We start from the raw sequence: 19,591 nt of genomic DNA, 5'->3' as shown, positions 1-19,591 counted from the left end.
ACAAGATACACTCAAATTGAGATAAGCAGGTACCTCAAATAAGAACGCTATAAGAGCGAAAGAACGCTTTTGACAAACAATGGATGCAAATGATGATTCCAAAGAATTCCCGTTGATCTGTTGATTAAGATCAAAGCTCTGTAGTGTCTTATAAGTAAGAAAAGAAAGCTGAAAACAACAACACACTGAACCATAGATTCGCACATTAGGGGTATCTCTTTGGAACTCTTTGAAGAATATGAACTGAAACTGGTTTGCTACTCAAAGCGAATCGCATTGAATATCGATCTTGCTAACAATTACAAACGTACCTTCTCTCCCACCCTCCATGCCGCACAATTAGCCGACCCATTTGCTACTGAAAGGTGTAAATGACCCGTCTGGGTTTAATTACAACGTTCTGTAAATTCCACCCCACCGTCAGCAAAGCATATAAAGCTATGTCGACCTTTGCCGGTATGACCTGTCGCAAATGGAAAAGAAATTTAGGTCGTTTTTTCCACGCTTCTCTCCATCCAAACCCATAAGTTCGCTCATACTTTTCACGCCATTCCGTACACACGCGCAGCACCCGGCGGGCACACAAATTCTCCGCTAATACCTGTACGATTACCAGTTTTAATTAGCCGCAAGCACACGGCGGGTAGGCGACAAAAAAAAAACAATCCCCCAGCCCCGCGCGCGCGAGCTTGTGCTGCACAAAGCTCCTGCAACGACATGGAGCCGTTGGACGTTCCTTCACGTAATCGGCAAGCGAATGCGGGGTTAGGTGGCTTGCTAGCTGGGCTCATAGAAGAATCTTAGCACAGGACGATAGTGTAGCGGTCGCGAGGACCGTGGGGGACGTGAATTAGGGGGGCGAGAGCGCGCGCGATTCAAGAGAGATTAATCGCACAAGGGACTTGTTTTACGACAAAATCAACTTTCAAAACATGTGACTCCGGTGGCGAGCCGTGTGTGTTTTGCGCAGCCGGCCACCCCACATTCTATCGGGTGTGTGTGTGTGTGTGTGTGTGTGAGAGGGGAGCAGCGAAGCGGTAAGAATGTCCACCAGCGTCGCGAATCGATGACGCGAACCGCGGTACCGAAAGGGTTTGGGAGACGGACACGGCGCCGAGGACGAAGATCGTACGCGAGCTTCTAATGCGCACACCGTGCGCAAAATGCAGCCAAGACAGGTGCATACCATGGCGGAGGGGAGCGGGGAGGAGAGGAGTGGGGAAAGTCATGAAATTTATCAAACGCAATTAAAAGTCGTAAATCAATACGCCGTAAAGCACTTGTTCAGCAGGAAATACACATACGGCCGCGGTTCGTAGCCGTGCGCGCACAGACTTTTTGCGCCGGGGACCGCTCGGGAGGTCTTTTGCGCAAGGTCTTCGCAAATCTTGTTACGAGCAGAACAGGAAAACGGGCAGAGGGAAGGCAGGGGGGATTCGATGTCTAGTTTTCTAGCCACTGTTTTGTGACCCAAGGACTCGGGCTGTAATCGTTAAAAATGACAGACAGAAGGATAAAGGCCGGACTGCTACGCTACTGCTTCCCTTGGGTGTCTTTTGCACAACCGTAAGGCACGCATCTTTCTGGCAGCTCTGACGCTCTTCTGTGCATACCTGAATACGCATCGGTCACTTAAAATCCCATAAAAGTTTGCTTATTTTCAGTGTATCGTTTAACAAACAGTTTCCCTTATCATTTGCATCGAAATGGAACGCTTAATCCGGTTTGTGTTAGCGTGCGATATCAAACACCGTGCAACGCAGGGGAGCTTATCTTTTATCTTCCACGGATCATCTTTCGAAGGGGAGGGGGGAGGGGAGGAGGTTTTGGCTACTCCAGCGCCTGTTTGACGTCAAGCAGTGGCCTCCCCTCGGTCCTGCTGACCTGCTGGTTAGCCACTAACGAGACAGGTGAGAGCCATCTTCGCACGCTACCAAACGTCCTTGAGAAAGTGGGATCAATTTCCACGGCTGGTGATGCAAATGTTTTTTTTTTTTTTGGTGAGAATAAACTCAAAACCCCAATACACCCCGCTTGCCAGTGTGTTAACACATTAAACATTCATCTTTAATTTATGCACCACGAGCCAGGACAGGACAAATCAATTCACAAGTCGAAGTCTGTGAAGAAAATGGTAAATGCTACGCGCGTTGAAACGAAACCACGCATGAGAAGGCTAAAATGTTGCGGGACACAATACGGGAGAGGATGCACGCTGGACACAATGTTAACCCCTTTCTTAAAGGCCGTAGAAATTTTCTACCCTTCCTTCACACACTCTGCTCCACTCGTCTTTCGTCACGAAGCATAACGAGGAACATAAATCGTGACGCGGAATATACTACATGGCATGTGTTGCAAGGGGCGGAGGGAGTTGGCATTTCGTCCCACAATGCGCTCTTCCTTCACGGATCACCCAACAACCATGTGCGCCAAAGCGTGATCACGCGCATTTGAACCATCATAAACTACAACCGCGCCAGCAGTGTCTCCCGGCATGTTTTTCGCTAAAGCAGGGCACAACACCACACACAAACACACGAGAAACATAAATATTTCGCACGTTTCGCCGCAAAACAGCAAAAAGCACTTGGACTGGAGCCGTGGTCTGTGCCGCTGTGGGACCAAGCCGTAGGTCCCCGTCGTTTCTAGGGCCAACCAAATCTGCCTATACGGTGGTGGAGGGGACCAAAGTGCACCTGTTGCATGGGTGAGGTGAGGAGTGAGTACAAAAACCGGTGGCACAGCCGTGAAAAATCTAATCAACCTTCAGGTCGGCAGACCTTCGAGTGACCAACCGTTGCGATATCGCGCGGATCCTGCGAAAATGCATTCGCTTGCGTGCGGGTGCCGCTGCATGAGACTCGGTAATGCACACACGCACACACACGCAAATGACGTCTAGCGGAGGTCTTAACAACCAACGCAACGGCCCGGGCGGTCGTCGGGCGGGTTGGTCGCTTATCGGGCCGCAAATCTAATAGAGCCATTTGGCGTCATAAAAATTATCATACACGCAGCGGCCGTCCTGACCTGTGGTGCTGGTGATCGATCGATTAGCCGGCGTAGGGTCGGTACTGTTTCTGGGCAGTAATGGGAAGGAAATTAAAGTAACGCCCACTTTGCATTGCGTCAAATGTTTGCGTGTTGATGTATTGTTTTAAATAGTGCAATGTGTATCATTCACCTTTTGTTGCCAGCTTGCCGGAGGGGATTAAAGCGCAAACTTTGGATTTTGCGCACATTGAAGCAGCGCTAAACGATGACGCACGTGCTACTAGATGACGGAAGTCAAAGTACGTCAACTAAATTTCGGTTTTGCAATAGGGAGTTACAACGCATGCTTGGATTTGAGATTTCCCTAAGATGAATATCTCGCTAAGTTGTAAATCCTTTAAAAAACTCATTTTATATAGACTTCCCAGTTTTCCCCCAAAACTTCAACAGTTGAATATCCCGAGAACGTCGAGAAGTTCTTTCTCTGCACCTTTCTTCCAACCAAAACTACAAGCACTTCTTGACTTCTGAAGCATCTCTTCTCGATACATTCACAACGATTTAACTCCTCAACGATACGCACCTCGACCTCGCACCAATGCAACAATGGCGCTGACCTGCTCGGCGCGGATCGTTCTATAAATCCTAAGAACATTAAAAAAAAAACCCCGCACCGTGACACAATGCCGCATACCAAGCAATGCCCGGGGCCCGGGTGTGGTTGGTGCCTTACCCGGATGTGTCGCTCTCTACCCTGTCCCTGTTTCCTTCTTTCCCTCACCATTTCAACCCGTAAAGCCTGTGTGTGTGTGTGCACCATAAAGTCCCACACGCTTATGTTCTATCACGTACACACCAAACGACGGCAGCCCAAGGCGCGCCGATTGTCACCGATCGTCAGGTTTTCACAAAAAGGTTTTTATTCCTTTCTCGTGCGCGACCGGCCCGAGTTCGCCGAGGCACGTTTGGATAGATTTCCGGTACCTCCGGGGCGGTTCGTTCTGGGAACGGGTCGCGCTTGCCAACTTGCCGTGGTCGCCCTTTTCGGCGATCGGAGGCGAGAAACACGAGCATAATGTACCGGGTGAGCGCGATCGTGAGTTTTGTCCCGTCCTACTACACGGTTTGAAAATGACAAAAATAATACAACTGACACACACAAACACACACACGCACATGCATGGTTTTATCTTTATCGATTCATTTTCCATTCACTTTCTACACGTCTGTGGCCGGCTTTTGGTCCACTGCACAAGCACACATTGTATGGCAGCGATGATCTCGATCTCGCGTACGGTTCTCGCGCACACAGTTGCCCGATCCGCCCGGTTCGTCACTTGCTGCCGGTTTAATTCTTTCCTTCGGGGGCCACTGCTGCTGCCGGTTTTTATTTTTTTGCCACAACAAATAAACGTTAGTGTCAAGATATACTAATCGTTTCCTTTTAAGGCGTTGGCGTTCCTGCAGTGGCGGTTCCACCGGGGCGCAACATATTTCATCCCTTTCAAGTGTCTTGTGGCGGGGTTGTAGCATCAAGATTAGAGAGAATGAGCGTAAGAGCACAAGAGTGTTTGAAGACGAACCGCTGTGGTTACGTTTTTTTTTTGTTTTTTTTTTTTTGTGGAACTGATCAGCTTGAGCCACGGGATCCTCAGTACCATTGAACCATTTGGGTTCTTGTTTTTTCGAGTAGGGTGAAACTGTTTTGGAAAAGAATGTTTATGCTCGATCAAAAAAGAATTCAAATGCCTTCCGCCAAACGTGCCTTCGTCTTAGAAACAATTCAGCAGCAAAAAAAAAGCAACACAGTGACCAAGAACGTTACCGACTCCGTTCAATCCTTGTTCGTCTTTTCCTTTGGTTTCTTCTTTCACTTTGCACACACACACACACATGTAAACGCACAAACAATGAATGAAAAATAGAGATATAAATCAACGATTGAACAATAATAATAAAAATAAAATTATATTATTATATCATTTCATTCATCGACGGACCTCGTTGGCCGCGCCCCGCATTTCGGTGGAATCTTTGGCTGTTCTGACTTTTTTGTTTTTTCAATTTTATTTCATTTGTTTGTTTTGCATTCTCTCTCCTTGCTGGGTGCGCATGTGCGCAACAACAACAAGCGATGAGGCGCACGCTTCGTGCGCTTACTCCGGTTGCCCAGTGCGGGAAGCTTTACCGTGCTGTGTTCCTTTATTTTCATTGCCAATCGTAAAATCACATCACACAGGCAGTGTTTGTGCGTGTGTCTGCTGTTTCGCTCTTTCTTTGTTCACGGATTTATTTATCATTTTTTACAGAGGCGCGCGAGACCTTTGCCGAAAAGCCGCATCCTCCGAACGCAAGCTTCCGATGGAGTTGTACCCATTATGGCAAATTTGTTGCAAGCGTCCGAAGCGTTATTGGTGCTTGCAAGCGTATCCTTCACAGTCGTGAAATTTAATTTACTCCAAAAGAGACATTAAAGTCTCTCTCACACACAGTCCTTTATAACGTTTATTTAGTGGGTAATTATTCAATCGAAACTAAATGATTGATTGCTTTCGCTCGCCCGTTCGATCGAGAGAGAGTCCAAAAATGCCAACCAATTCCGCATCTTCGTTTTCAAGCATTCGAGCATGATGTAATGGACCTTTTTTTTTTTTGTTTTTTCGTTGGAAATAAAATGTAGACCAACGTTTCAGGTCGATAAAACAATCGGTTGACAGGTTGAAGGAAGAAACCTCTTTGCCGGGAATGTCGGGCACGATGGTCCTCCCCCGAGCGCGACGTGACGTATAATTTATGTCCCATAATTTAATGAACATCTCTTTCTCACTCCTACTCCCAACATCTCTAGAGGAACTAGACCGCCAATTCCTCGCTCCTAGTCAAGCTAGAAGTCCACATTCAAAGCTACGGCCCAAAACAGCCATGGTCATGAGGCCGAAAAACCTGTCCGTTCATCCTCCACGGGCGATGATTTACAGCCCTATCTAGAGACCTGTAGGGGGGAGAGATCGTGGTACGCTATCGTTCCCGATTGTGCGAGAAGAGGGCAGCTTCGTCTAGCTGAGCGGTCCCCATGGCGACTACCACCAATAAACCAACCACCTTCTTAATTACAGTTATCGACGCCCTACACACTCGTGTTCTGCGGACCACATCTTTGCCTCCAAAAGAAAAAGAATGATTTTAGGCATTTTACGTGTGTGTACGATTGATTCCACCCCGCCGTGCAGTGCCGAACAGTGTTCATGAAAAAAGCGAGATCTTCACTAAACTTCACTTCACTCACCGCTTGGTATTGGGACACGAACTACTATAAATAACTCCTCCAAAGCTGCTCCTTCCTGCCCCCCCCCCCTCCCCCCACCCCCCTGGGGCCGAATATTTATGGACCCAATTTAGAGAAAAACGATAGTCCATTAAAAACGAATGCCGAAAATGTTTCCGAACCACCAGGCTCTAGGCTCAAAAGCACGCGCATAAATTAAGCATCGTCGATCGCGGGAGACAGTTTCGCCGCGGCCTAAGTGAGTTTGTGTGTATGTGTGTGTCCTGGCGTTGTCCATTACGCGTGCGCCCTCGCGCTCTAATCTTGCAAAAGCTGCGTATTTGCGTTTTGGAGGAACATAGCCTAGACAAGCAAAAGCACAGCGCAAACGGTCACGCTACGCGGTACACTTCCTCGTGCCGTGTAGTAGTAGGTCGTTTTCTAAAACTCATCATCCCCTCAAAAACAACAAACTTGCGCTTGTGTGGTGGGGGGGTTCGTCGCTAAAATTCCTAAGAGACATCGTTCGATACCCGCCGCGCAGAAGAACCGGGAGAAATCTAATCCCTGTCCGGGCTGTCCGGCTGGACATTACTTTATGGGAAAGATTGGACGCTGTTCGTGTTCGTGGGGTGGAATTTATGTAGGATAATCTAAATTATTTGCCAAAAAAACAAAATTCGACGCCGTTTCGGGGATGATCAGTTTTCCGGGTCAGCCTAGCAGGGCTGTCAAGCGATCCGCGAGTATACGCGCATATGCTCCTCTAGCAAACACGATCTAACACAAAGAGTGAAAACTCTTAATTGACTTTCCAAAACTGTTGCCAAAAATTTAAAAAAATAAAAGAATGGAAATCGCTATAAAGCTCCAAACCCCTTTCCGAGGTGCGACAGAACGTCCAGGCCGCACAGGTGACCTTGAAACGAAATCAAGTAACACTCGTAGCGGGTTCTTCCCCATTTTAGCAGCAAATTAATAAACCTGCAGCACTACCTGCAGCAGCAACAGCAGCAGCAGCAAACACAGCGCAAAAGTATTAATGAAATTGATCCACAATCCTTAAACCGCTTGCACCGGTTTATTTGTAAAGCGCCCTCTACACACAGTGCAACGGAGCGCTTTAGAAAAAAAAAGCATGCTAATGAAATGCAAACCATTTCCTGGCTGGCTGATGAATATTCATGCCACCGGAGTCTGTGTATGTTTTTGCGTACGTTTTTTCCCCCCCCTTCTGTCCTGCTGCTTGCTTTTTCCACAACATCTTGCAAGGCATTTGCGCACAACATTCCCTTTCGGCTCTGTGCTATTTTAAGCGGCGGGAGTTTGTTTACGCACATCTTGTACGCAAGATACATTTTTGGCACGTGCTGCAGCGAAATGGGCCCAATCATCCCATCACTACAGGTTGTTTGTGTATTTTTTTTTTGTGTCTCCTTCCCTACTGACCTAATTATTAAATGTTACTCTTTTTTGCCTGCGCACACAAGATTAGCGCTTTGGTTTTGCTTTAGGGGGTAAACAAAACTGCTGCGAATTTGAATCGTTCGAGCATACAAAAAACAGGTGTCGAACTTGCATTTTTATTAATATATTCAACAGGTTTGTTTTTGAAAGCTTAAAATAGACAACGCGTCGTCTTGTGGTGCTATTTTGGTCGCACATGTTTGGCAAAAATATGGCAAAATTATTTAAAACTGTCGCTGATCTTTCGTTTGTCCTTTGCAAACGGTGGTAGACAGTGCGTGTGACCAATTTAGCATCATACACACAAAAAAAAACCAGCAACCCAACCCAACAGCCCGATGACATTCCTGAGAAAACGAAAACAAAGTTTCTCTTTCAATGAAATGCAACCGACCGGCCGACCTCCACCATCATCTGGGATGGTTGTTCCATGCACCGAGCAGGTCCAACCAGGTTAGCTCCCAACTCCTCCACAGTGCGCGTTCTTGGGATCGCTGGAAACGGAAAGGAAAAACAACTTCACAGGCCCGAGTGACCGCCATCCACACACACATACGCACGCACCGTGGCAACTGCAGCCAAGAACTAATCACAACTCCACTGGTGCCTGCCCGGTGACCTTCAGAGCGGCTTTTTCGCGGTCCGTCTCCCCGGTTTAGTGTGTGGTGCTCATTTTTCATTCCCCTCCCCAGTGTCAAGTGCTCCGGTGACGGGTAGGTATCGTAGGAGTTTCAGCGACGGAAGCCTTCTCCCCCCGTCAACCCACCGAACCCCCCATTCTAAGCTCTCTCGCTTACCATCGCTAGCACAGCCGCACACGCGCAGAGACCTGTTCAAGCTGCAGCTGCACACGACGAGTGCAAGTGCCGACGGTTGGTGGGATGATGATTGCAAATAGTTTTCCTAGCGCGTGTTTAGCCGCTTTTAGAAGCTTGTCTCGGAGGGAATTAGACAGCTCCCCCGTCTCGCTCCCTCTCCCTGCCTATTTGATGGCGCGCAAAACAAACGCGCGCCTGTGGATGGTGAAACGCGTGAGGACGGGGGGCAGATCACGAAACAGGTTTGACTCGTATTTCTAAGCAATTAAAATATTACTTTACTACCTTCCGTTGCAGGGGGCATGCGGGCCAGTTCTACCACCCGCCGTCACGCTAGGACCCCTTTGCCACCACCCACCCTCCAGCATTCCCGCACCGCCCCCCAATTTGCTAACAGCGAACAGTGTCAAACTGAGTGCGCGCCAATGCGGACTTCCCATGGGAGCTGTCAGAACTTGTGTGTATGCCGCGCCGGTTCGGAACAGAAAACCGTGTCGTGGTGTGCTTGTCGTGGGCACTTAGTACTGCTCACTTACACCCTTCCCCGTACATTTCCCACACACACACAAACACATATGGGAGCGTCTTGTGTAATGAGGCAGAGAGAGAGAAAGAGAGATCGCTCAAGGATGACCCTTGCGCGTCCGAGACGACCGCAGCGGCGACTTGCGGGAATGCGACGCGTCTCGTTAGAATTGGCAAAATGACACACCGCGCGGCTCGAGAGTTTGTTTTCACGATGTGAGGCTATAATTTGTGTGCGATATGATCTTCCTGCACCCAGCTGAGGGAGGGATGAGAATGGGGACGGGAGAGGTGGGGGGGGGTTGTTTATAGGGTCGGGAGCGCCACCCCGGAAGCAGAGGCGCGGAGAAGGGTAGGTGAATAATATTATTCTGAAAGGCGAGGAGATTCCATCGATACAGGCATTTAATTTTCATCATTCATCAACATCATCAATTCTTTACTAATTACTGATCAGGTTGTGAAGCATTTAAGCATTAAAATAAAAATATTTAATTTGCAGAGCTTTACAGGGGATGATGGTTTGAACCTTCGACATTGAGAAGCTGTTGCTGTGTCCTATTTGGAAAGGAAGTGGTGAGTCATCCATAAATTACGTAATAAACGAACAATTGCTCAGAATCGTTCTAATAAAATCAGTGTTTAGACTTTACTCCAAAAACATCCAGGTATATGAATCTTCTGTGTTGAATTATCATGGAATCGTAAAAAAAAACATTTTTTTACTTCTTCTTACTTGATTCGGAACTCTTTACTTTTTCTTCTTATTAGGCTCAATAACCTTCTTAACTTGTCAAAGTGACCATTGCGATTTGTTAATTGGCTTATTATTGTTTAACCCTTACAGAATAGTCAGTCAGGCGTATGGAGAGCCCGGACAATAGAAGCTTGAACCCACGAGAGTCGTGCTAGTTGCCAACTGTATCACGAGGAAGGACAAATAATGTTGAATGTAGGTCAAAAATACACTTTTTACTAGAGCGATCATGATGATGGATATAAAAACACGTTTAATAATTCATAATTGTTGGTATTACGTATCTTATGGATGCTCCCCTCTTGTACCATCAGAAGACCTTACTAACCATTATTTTGCAAGGTTTTTTACAACCTTACATAGAAATTCTCCTCTAAACTTATCATGCCCTCCTCTTTTCAAATTACTTTTAGCAACAAAAAAAAAACCCCAAAGTATCTCCCAAGGATAAAAACCGAAAAATATAACGCTCTAACAAAAGTTACTCTGCCAAACTTTCCGATCATATATTGCTCTCGACCGTGACCATTAAATGCATTGTGTTGGCATGGGGTGTGTTTTGTTGTGTGTTTCGCTCTACACTTCCACTAAACCACACGTCCTTAAAATTATTTAAGCGTTATCAGAGAGCCGAATCTTTACCGTTGGATTATCGAGAATACGCACACACACACACATTCCCGTGCATCCCGCAGGGGTTTGAAAAGTTTTTTCAACGATCGAATTAGGCTACGATCGGCGCCAGGGCAAGGAAAGCGAACGATGATTATGCTGCCGCCAACACACTTCGGCTAATACGCTCATAATAACCTATGATTAGCATGACCACGAGAAAGAACATTACAGCCAGTGGATGGAGTAGAGATGGCAGTGAGGCATTAGAACGCGACAAGTGGCCGATTTCTTGGCAAACAGCGCAACAGCAAGACGCCCAAACGCTTAGGCCGAGGCTTGGCGAACGTTTTTATTGCTCGCTCGAGGGTCAAAACGGAAACTTTTTGTTCCTAGAAAACCAACATGTCCCGAAGCGATCCGAACGCCAAACTAAATGCTTGATTAGAATGCCATTTGAGTAAGGTGCAAGTAGCACACAATCCTGGAGCAAAAAGAAAAGAAAGATTTTACAAGCAGAAAAAGTTTTCAAAAACAGCCCCCCTAAACCCAGCGCTTAAAATACCATCATCGTTAACATGTTTAAACATCGGCTCATCGGCTCGGCATTACTATTATCGTGCCGCACTCTCGCGAAATCGTAAACAACGGGATAATGATGTCGTTTGCTCTGACTTCCCCTCTACGGCGATCGGTGCTAATTCCTACATCTTTTTCCTCGAGCGTGTTTCCGAAATTTGCACTCCCGGTAGCCAGAACGATGAAGTTAGTCCTCTCATTCTCTCTGTACACCGCGGGGAAAACCGCGAAACCGATCTTAAGATCACACCTTCCCTCACTCCACCGAGCAGAAACTCATTTTTCAATATGGTTTTTAGCTGGCGGTTGTGCGCCCTGTCCGGGCAACCTTAAACAACGAACGCGTGTCCTGGCGGCATTTAAATTTACATAAATATTCATGCTTACTTGCTGGGCGCATGCCTCTCTCTCTCTCCTGCTCTTTGAACACATCCCTGTTAGCTCCTGCAAACGATACAAATGTACAATTTTTCTTCGCTTTACTATCCTTTCCCTCATCCTAACCCGCAGGAACGCAAACCCAGGACACTCCAGTACCGAAGGACACTCTTGGCGTGTGAGCGCCACAACTGCTAAGTGAATGTATTTCGATTGTTTCGTGTGGTTTTTCTTTTGCGCCCGTTTGCCCGTTTTTGCTTCGATCCCCGAAGGGATCGATTTCGTATGCATAGATTTTGCCCTTCGTTGCCCACCGCACCAAACCGCAGCGAGCAGTTAGTTTTCCCTCGCTCCGGTTCGATTTCGTTTGCTCGTTCGCTGCATCCCAAGGAAGCATCATCATCATCATGCTCATCACCCATGGGTATCTCACATGAGGTGGGTATGCTGGTCCAAATTTGGCACCGAAGCAAAGTATCATCGGGAATCTACTGCCACACAAGCTGGGGAATAATTTATTCAGGAAGTTATTTGGACATTCAAACCAAGGGCGATACCGTTTGTGCCACCGTCAGGACAGTGGTCAATTTTTAAGGGGATTTTTTCGTGTGTGATGATGATTCTTACTTACTTCAGCTCGGAGCTGGTGGTTGCACGTCGATCGTTTCTGTGCCAGACAGGAAGGCATCTCCAAGGAAGTAATTTTCCCCATGTTTTAAATCGTACCATCGATTGATCGCTGATTTCAAAGTTTCAATATTTACCAACAGTTCAACAGTTGGCTACAGTTGGTGCAACAAGTGAAGCAAATCCCGGAAGAAAGGAATCACTGTACAAATTGACATTGCAGTGATTTAATAACTTTCCAATGTAAAACAAACGAAACACAAAGCTCGTAAAACCAAATCAACCCGGGCATCAAATTTCATACCTTTTCCAAGTGACCCTATTGACCCCAGGGGATGCGTTCGTTTTCCTACTTGCTCCGAAAGGTAAGCGCTCTCTACATGCACCCAAGTCAAAAAGGCACACACGGAGGCTGCAAAAGCGTCGCATCGCTCCGATGCCGATTACACCTTGTCCATTTGTCGCGCGGTACAAATCAGATCCTTTAGGTGCGCTCCCTTAGCTTTTGTTAGCCCTGTTTGTCGCCCGTTTTTCTAGGGGTCATTCCATTTCCTTTTCCCCCGTGCACCGCAATTCGTTGGACGAGGCGAGTGCAAAGAAAAGGTCGAAAACGGACGATCGATCAGCTTATCGGTGCACCCTTCATGCGTTCCACACAGAACGCTGATGCACTTTCGATGGGTAAACGTCGATAGAGAAATGGAGAAAAGCGGAACTAAAAAAAATGTTGTATTGCCACACGTTCCCGGTGGCCGCAGATCCAGCGCTGGTGCTAGAAGGGCGTACGGTTGAGCAAAAATATTTGACGCGTGTCTATTTTCCACGGATGTCAACGGTCGCAAACACACGTTCACACGTGTACGCATGGTCCCAAGCGGTGCGAACTCATGTCTCTGACCCTTCGGTCTTTGCATCTTGCATTGTTGTTGAAGGGTGCTGCCCAACGGCTGTACCGAAATTAAAGGTACAACATGAAAAGCGATTAAAGATCGATTAGTTTCGATCGTCAGCACGATTAAATTACATATTTTGAGGGGAAAGGTTTCGCCGAAAGCAGTGACCACGGGACGAATTTTATTAAAACGTCAAAATTATTTTGCACGCCAATACTGCTCTCTAACGTGGCTAAACATGTCTATCCCTCCTCTAGCTCTGTTCACCATAACAATAAATTTCCCCAATATCTTTCTACTGCCATTCTTCAGCACAGGACATTCCTCGCAGCACACGCGACCAGGACGCGGTGCTATTGCCGTGGTTTGAATTACCCCTTTCACGGGCTAACGAGCGCAGATGATTAAAGCGAGACAGATACGCCACGCCAAACTCAACTTTGCCATCTTCTTATCATTAACCAACCCTCCACCCCACGAATGACCCCGCAGCAGCAATAGCATCAGCAGCAGCACGACCGTACGCAGCGAGCATTTAAATTAATAATATATCATCGAGATAAACAATTATCACAATTTGTCAAATTTAAATTAATTACTTCTCACCTTATCGGGCCCCACTGGTTTTGGGTGGTGGTTGCCGGCGGCCGAGTTTTCCAACCGATAGGCCCCCGCTGAGAGTGTGCGTGCGTTAAAGCAGGAATGAAAATGATTCAACCCAGCGCACCGATAGAAGATCTTCCACCGGCAGCAAATAATTCGTTGCGCGTACCGTGGTAACATCGTTTCCCACACACGCCCAACACGACGACCTAAAAACATTAAAACAACCCGTTCCTCCTCTACATACCCGAATGGTGGCTTCGTTGGTGGGTTGCAAGAATAAAGTCGTTCAATCCTGGTGCGTTAGCCCCATCTTGCGTTCAGTCGGCCACGGTACGGCGGTTATGTGTGGCAAATGTGTGATTTCAAGGAGTTTTACTACCGCTCCCGGTGGCATGTTTTGTGGCTGTGGGGAGTGAAATTTAATGGGCAGCAGAGGCAGCACCCACCTTACCCACCGTACGGCCCCCACCTATACAGCGTGCACAGGGCTCGTTATCTGGTGGCAATGAAAAAAGGAAAATTATGCGTGCATGATTAGGATAACAAGGTCTAAACAACGGGTTACACGACGCACACGGAAAGCATGAAAACGCTCTCCACGTGTGTACAAGGGGTTAAGATTTTTATGACCTTTTCGGGCCCAACACACTAAGGCGTAAGGCGACAACTACTCCTGGAGAGCCGTTCCTGGTGAGAAGATGATGTACATGTGTTCTGTACCGGGGTGAACCATTCAAATTCTGTCCATCCTTTCCATGTGTACTGACAAACGCTCCCTTCACATGATGAATCCTTTTGATATGCAGGAAAATACACACACACACACGCGGGTATACAGTACGGTGCACTCGTAAAATCCTTATCAAACACCCAGCATCGTATGGGGAGTGCGTGCGTGTCCTAACTCTCGCACCACCGACTCGATGGGCCTTGCTCTCTACATTACCGTTCCTGATAATGGATGAGTAATGATATGCTTAATTTGTAATAATTTATCTCTTATCGGACGACCGAAACTCTGCCGTACCGTTGTTGGTAACGGGTGGCGGAAATGGGGAAAAACACCCGTAACCACCCAAAAGAGGTTCCATTTCGGCTGGCAGGTCAGCGCGGTTCCCCTTTTTAGATTAACGGTGGTGAGAAGTTTCTCGCACTGGAAGCTGATAAACGTAGCCGACATGGTTGCGAGGTTAGGTCCCGCTTGAAAACAAAAAAAAACACACACACACACCCGGAAGATAACCTCATTTTTCGGAGTTGGAGTTTTGTTTTGTCTACACGGCCCTGCCCCATTGGTAGAATAATTAATTTGTGCTCATTTTTGCGATTTGCGCCCATAGTTTCGGGGTGCTTCTTTTCCCGGTTTTTCCTTGGAATTCCAGTTCGAAGCATTTATCATTTTTTTCACCCTATCTCTTTCTCTCCTTCGCGATGCTTTCCGAAGCTTGATATGATAACACTGACTGACACTGGCTGGATGGGTGAGCGCGGTGTCGAAGGAGGATGCAACGGTACCAATCATCAGCTTTTTCGGGGAAAAGGGCGAACAACGATAAGGAATTGGAAGAAATCCTTCGAGGTTAAGCAAACTGCCACACTATTAACCCCATTTTTTTTTTTGTTGGGGCAGATTGATGAAGTCGAAGATTAATTATGCAGCACTGATAGGTGGTGTTGGTTGGGAGTTAGCAGTATCCAGTACCAGTATGGAGAGTACACACACCTTTGCTAACACATTTACTGAAGAAGAATGTTTTGGAGATGAAATAGCAGTATCCAGTACCAATATGGAGAGTACACACACCTTTGCTAACACATTTACTGTAGAAGAATGTTTTGGGGATGAAATAGAATGTAATAGACTGAAACCCTACAGTAACTTAGTGTTAATTGCCAAGAATTCACTTGTCCAAAAACCTCTTATCAAGGTTTACTCTAAAGCTTAAATTCCAAACCTCTCTTCTACAATGCATCCTCTTTAGCGTCGCTCTAGGTCACTGCTTTCCGAAACCTCAATCGCCCAAACACTTCAAACAAACGACTCATTAGTAAAACCAATCCCCACATCCACACCCAACCCAAACGGTGTTCTACCAACCCCTGGTGTGTCACACCATGTCCCTCCTAACACACACACACACACACACCTTCAAACAACCGGGCTACCAATCCATCATTGCCGTGCTCACATTTTCCCAATACACGGGGAAACACACTTGCTCCGCCTTCCGTCTTCCTCCCAGTGAGTCCTGTAGTGGCATCACTCGCGGGCGGCCCGGAACGCCAATAGATCAACGCGACACTGGCCCCTCCAGTTTACCGTTCAATGACACCCCAAAGTCCCCGAGCGCCGTTTTCTAATTAATTAAGCTGTCACCGCGACGCCATCCGAACCCCGAACGTGGGTCAACAACAGTGCGGCGCAGCTCTACACCGGGTTGTGGCGTTGGGGTTGGATGGGATGGTGGGGTGATTTTCCGACTAAAGGAGACTCTTCAATTTGGAGGCAGTACAAGATCAAGACCTACGGGGTGGAGCTTTGGAATGGAAGGCCAAATAGAGAGAGAGAGAGGAATTAACAAAATCAATATGTCTGATATTGAGAAGAAAATAGACGAAAATGGACTCGAATAGGGACAGATCTTGAATTGATGAATTTAGAGTACTAGAGGCGAACAGTTCGGAAGTTCAATTGTTAGGGACATTTAAGCAATTTAAAAAAAAAAACAGGAACTTATTGAGAATAGAACTTCTACTCATTTTGCGTAAAACCATTCAACTAAAGTTGCCCAAAACACACCTCGCCCGAGGCATTATTGGAACGCCTTTTCTAACACATCCCCAAGGGGAAACCGAATGTCTCCGGGGGGCACCGGGCTACAGGTTACAGCACACTGACAGTAACACACCATACAAGGAAACCGATAGAAAATCGTGTTAGTTTTGTTTTCCCTCCGTCACTATATGTTGCGCTCACCGAGTTTTCCGCCTGCTCCATACTTTCAATCGTTATCTAACGAGCTTAATTTTAAAACCACCCTCAGGAGGATTATCACACACACACACACACACACACACACACACACACACACACACACACACACACACACACACACACACACACACACACACCACACACACACACACACACACACACACACACACACACACACACACACACACACATACACACATACTGCACCAGGGGTATGGGCCTTCGGCAATGGCGTGGCACACACGTCGTCGCTCTAAAGCCCGCATCGGAGCGGGATGGGACGAGGGTGCCCAAATGCCCACCGGGGGAATTGTGCGCCACTTTGTGCCGTGTAAAATTAAATGAAACGTTATCTATTGTGCATAGTGGCGTAGTGTGTGAAGGAGGCAAGAGCCCTCAAACAAATACCAATTCAATCGGTGGTTCTTTTCAAATAGAAAAAAAAAAACACCCAGGCACATTTTGTGATAAAAGAAACGGTTGGCTCGGAAAATAGAAAATGCAACCGTTTCGTATTTTGGGAGCGGGCTTTTCGTATCAAGATGTTAAATTTACATTTTTCCCGCTATTTTTTAAGTTTTGTTTTGTGATAACTTTGGAGTAAAATAGGCAACAGCGAGTAGAACATTGCCAATTGTGCATTGCGAGGCGTTTTTTAGCCAAGTTCAAGATTAGAAACTCCAACAAAACACACACGATTTTTCCATTTTTCTCTCGCTAATCCATCTCCTTCAAACGGCCATCACCTCAGTCACATCTTGATCGTGAGCAAAACAGTGCTGTTTGTTTGCCCAGCCGCTTTTCACTCATTACCCACCTATTAAGCTCGGCAGGCAGCGACGCGGAGCACATGGTTTTCCCAAACAACCACCACCGGATCGCGTGTGCACAAGAACCTGCCGACAAAAGCACCTGCCGACCGCACCGAAACGCCGCCGTTTATGGACGCCGCCTGCAACTCCACCGATGAAGTCATCTCGCACACGCTCTCCGGGCGGTAAATGTGAGCGTGTGTGTGCGTGTGTACATCACTATTACTTTTCACACCACCCAGACGACCGCCAATCCATCACAAAAATCACTGTTGTGCTGCCAGGGTAAAGTAGAACCTTTCCTTCGCTTTGTGTGTGCGGCAATTTTTACGTCACATTTTTTTTATTTCCCTTCCCAGCGCTCGGGTGCAATATGGAACTTGGATGGATTATAAAATTTCGACCCCGCTGCCGCTGCATTTCAGCGGCGAAAACGGCGAAACAGTGAAACAGCCAAGCTCTATCCATCATTTCGCGCTGAAAGCGTTCTCGCTGTTGCGCGAGCATTACCGCGCAAAGGACAAGTCGCGGGAAGCCAGCAGCAGAAGAAGCAGCAGCAGCAGTAACGCCGGCAGTATGTGTTTATAGTTTGCGGAATTGAATATAATAAATATTAATAAGATGCAACAAGTAGCTAACAAATTATGTAGATATTTTGTAAACATCCCCTGCTGACACGGAACGACCTGTGCGGGGACGGGTTTCGGTTGACTTGCGTACGATTGATGCTGTGTGCATAAGCGTTTAAGCGTTTAAGGGCAATGAAACATTAAATCCTGGCAGGGTGGCGTAATTTCTTCCCAGCTTTCAATGGCTCAACATCGGGCTACAGGATCGATGACTTTCCCTTACTGTTCGCGCTAATGTGGCCTTAAAAGTGCTCTAAACAGCAGTACTCTGCAGCTTCTTATTGCATTTATTTAACACGAGAAGTTCAGCGGAAATTCAAATCTTCAAGTATTCTTACACTTTCCTTACTCCTTGCATCGATTATCCTTTCAACCACTCCTCCCAATGATTGTCATTGGCTCATCTAACTGTACACTGGACCGGTTCTTTTACGCCAGTGCTGCTCCTGCAATGCCCGGAACCAACTCGGATACTCTTAAACAAACTCCTTCTCTAACACGACCCGTAATTAATATCCCCAGCAAGGTTCACCGTTTGCAGCAGGGTGGTAAAAACGGTAGCTAAAAACCAGGAAACTCTTGTGCACATCGAACAAAGCACAAAAAAAACGGCGCAGAAATAAGCGCACACCTATAATTGCTCCATCAACCCTATAATTACCAGGAACGGGAAGGTGCGTCATCGGCACGGAATAACGTTACAGTTCTTCCCTCTTCCACTCGCGGATGAAAGATGTTACTGCCACTGTTGTGCTGCCCTTTTTTGCAGGTAAGTTTTCCCATTTTTTTTTTTAGATATTCTTGAAAGGAAATAAAATGAACAGTAAAGTGTAACCCTTTTCTTGGCAGAGTGTAGCAATATTGCACAACACGACGGACACACCTCCGTACGCAATTGCAGGAAGGAAGTGGCCCAAAAAGGATGTTCTTTTACAAGCACGAACACAACACTATCAAAAGGGGTTTTGTCTAAGCTCAAGAAATACGATACGTACCAGCTTTTCGGGCTGCAAAATAACTGTACAAAGTCGCGAAATCTTTACAGCGTTCTAGTGCCTTCGCACATTGCTACATTTTCATCGGAAATGAAAACATACCTAACAACGAAGCAAAGAAATGTTATACCCCTCTCTTAGGGCTCATCGACGCGTCAACACCGAGTGTTAGTGCCGCAGGGATATTGATTACTTCAAGACGCCCTAAACCTGACGATGGAGGCAAGTCTCTTACACCTCAAACATCCCCTCTGTTGGAGTTTGACACTGTGTGCTCACGCAACGTTCCACACGTTGTAAACACCTCCCGAAACTGACCACAATCCAAAACCAAATTCCAAACCCAACTCCCCAAACAGACCCGCGAGACTAGCAGGCGCATTTGAGCGCTGCGGCAAAGCGAAAGAAATACAAAACAGCGAACAGTATACCTGTTAATAACACCATTAATAAATATCCAATTATCTATAATTCCAATAACATAATATTTTTCGCCGGCGATCCATTTCGGAATCCACCGTCCCGTCCCCCCCCCCCCTTAACTATCGGGTGTGGTCGAGTTAATCACGAGGACCTCTGAGCGAGACCCGAAAGCTGATCCCCAAGTAGGTGGAACTCCTCAACAACAACAACAGC

At 46.9% G+C, this 19,591-nt stretch overlaps 1 long non-coding RNA gene across 1 annotated transcript; it reads left to right on the top strand.

The window, feature by feature from the left end:
* Nucleotides 1-9,574: 9,574 nt before the first annotated feature.
* LOC121594051 lies at nucleotides 9,575-17,920 on the top strand. The gene is made up of 4 exons (XR_006004890.1): nucleotides 9,575-9,648; nucleotides 9,920-10,024; nucleotides 17,353-17,616; nucleotides 17,691-17,920. It is a non-coding gene; the product is annotated as an uncharacterized LOC121594051 (long non-coding RNA).
* The last annotated feature ends 1,671 nt before the right edge of the window (nucleotides 17,921-19,591 follow it).

This window comes from Anopheles merus, chromosome 2L, assembly GCF_017562075.2.
Source record: "Anopheles merus strain MAF chromosome 2L, AmerM5.1, whole genome shotgun sequence".
Classification (NCBI taxonomy): Eukaryota; Metazoa; Arthropoda; class Insecta; order Diptera; family Culicidae; genus Anopheles; species Anopheles merus.
The sequence above is the reverse complement of the archived record's forward strand: the minus strand, read 5'-3'. Positions and strand labels throughout refer to the sequence as shown.